Source organism: Lathyrus oleraceus, chromosome 1, assembly GCF_024323335.1.
Source record: "Lathyrus oleraceus cultivar Zhongwan6 chromosome 1, CAAS_Psat_ZW6_1.0, whole genome shotgun sequence".
NCBI lineage: Eukaryota > Viridiplantae > Streptophyta > Magnoliopsida > Fabales > Fabaceae > Lathyrus > Lathyrus oleraceus.
The window spans coordinates 41744879-41747201 of NC_066579.1; positions in this window are offsets into that span (position 1 = coordinate 41744879).

Consider the following 2323-nt stretch of genomic DNA (forward strand, 5'->3'; position numbering starts at 1 on the left):
GATTTGTTTGTTTAAATTCTAAAGTTTTTCATTAACCAAAATCATTATGCAGGTGGATTCTAAAACCCATTGAACATAATGATCCAACGCCATCTCCCAATTTTGAATTCCCTGTATTCGAGGCAGAGGAAGATGATGTTGAAGGGATTCCTCATGAGATTACCCGTCTCCTTGAGCACGAGAAGAAGATCATTCAGCCGCACCTTGAAGATTTGGAAACAGTCAACTTGGGGTCTGAGGATTGTGTTCGTATGGTGAAGATTGGGGCACTTCTTGAAGAGTCCGTCAAGAAGAGATTGATCAGTTTGCTACGAGAATATTCCGATATCTTCGCTTGGTCATATGAAGACATGCCGGGTCTAGATACAGATATTATGCAACATTTCCTGCCTTTGAAGCCTGAGTGCGTGCCTGTGAAGCAGAAGCTCAGAAGAACTCATCCAGATATGGCAGTGAAGATCAAAGAGGAAGTTCAGAAACAAATTGATGCGGGGTTTCTGGTGACTTCTACATATCCTCAATGGGTGGCCAACATTGTGCATGTGCCTAAGAAGGACGGAAAAGTCCGTATGTGTGTTGATTACAGAGATTTGAATAAAGCTAGTCCAAAAGATGATTTTCCTCTACCACACATTGACATGTTGGTAGACAATACAGCTAAATTCAAAGTCTTTTCCTTTATGGACGGATTTTCCGGATATAATCAAATCAAGATGGCACCCGAGGATATGGAGAAGACAACATTCATCACACCTTGGGGAACATTCTGTTATCGAGTGATGCCCTTCGGTTTGAAGAACGCCGGAGCCACGTATCAACGAGCTATGACTACCTTGTTTCATGACATGATGCACAAGGAGATAGAGGTCTATGTTGATGATATGATTGCTAAGTCCCGAACGGAAGTTGAACATGTTGAGCATTTGTTAAAGCTTTTTCAGCGTTTGAGGAAGTTCAGGCTTCGTCTGAATCCGAACAAATGTACATTTGGAGTCCGTTCCGGCAAGTTATTGGGTTCCGTTGTCAGCGAAAGAGGTATTGAGGTTGATCCTGCTAAGGTCAAAGCAATACAAGAGATGCCTGCACCCAAAACTGACAAGCAAGTCCGAGGTTTTCTTGGCCGCTTGAACTATATCTCCAGATTTATATCCCACATGACTGCCACATGTGCGCCGATATTCAAGTTCCTTCGGAAAGATCAGTCTCATGATTGGACCGAGGATTACCAAAAAGCTTTCGACAGTATCAAAGAATATCTGTCTGAACCTCCGATCTTGTCTCCGCCTGTGGAAGGAAGACCTCTGATCATGTATTTGACTGTTCTTGAAGACTCGATGGGTTGTGTACTCGGTCAACAAGATGAATCAGGGAAGAAAGAATCTGCTATATACTACCTCAGTAAGAAGTTTACTGATTGTGAGTCTCGGTACTCTATGCTTGAGAAGACGTGTTGTGCTTTGGCTTGGGCTGCTAAGCGTTTGCGCCAGTACATGATAAATCATACAACTTGGTTGATATCCAGAATGGATCCAATTAAGTACATCTTCGAGAAGCCTGCTTTAACCGGGAGGATTGCCCGTTGGCAGATGTTGTTGTCTGAGTATGATATCGAGTATCGAGCTCAGAAAGCTATCAAAGGTAGTATCTTGGCTGACCATTTAGCGCACCAGCCAATTGAAGATCATCAGTCTGTTCAGTACGACTTCCCAGATGAGGAGATTCTGTATTTGAAAATGAAAGATTGTGATGAGCCTACACTTGATGAAGGTCCGGAACCTGGTTCCAGATGGACGATGGTGTTTGATGGCGCGGTAAATCAGTATGGAAATGGAATTGGGGCGGTAATCATTACTCCTCATGGCACACATATTCCACTTACAGCAAGTCTAACTTTCAAATGCACGAATAATATGGCTGAGTATGAGGCCTGTATTATGGGACTGGAAGAATGTATTAATTTGAGAATCAAGCATCTTGATGTGTATGGTGATTCGGCCCTAGTTGTCAATCAGATCAAGGGTGAATGGGAGACGAATCAGCCAAGTCTCATTCCGTATAGAGATTATGCGAGGAGGATTTCAACGTTCTTTACAGAAGTTGACTTTCATCATATTCCTCGAGAGGATAATCGGATGGCAGATGCTCTTGCTACGCTTGCTTCCATGATTGTGGTCAAGTATTGGAATGAAGTTCCCAACATTGTCGTGATGCGCTTGGATAGACCAGCTCACGTGTTTGTAGTGGAAGAAGTCAATGATGACAAGCCTTGGTATTTTGATATCAAGAATTTCCTCCAGAACTAGGTCTACCCGCCTGGGGCATC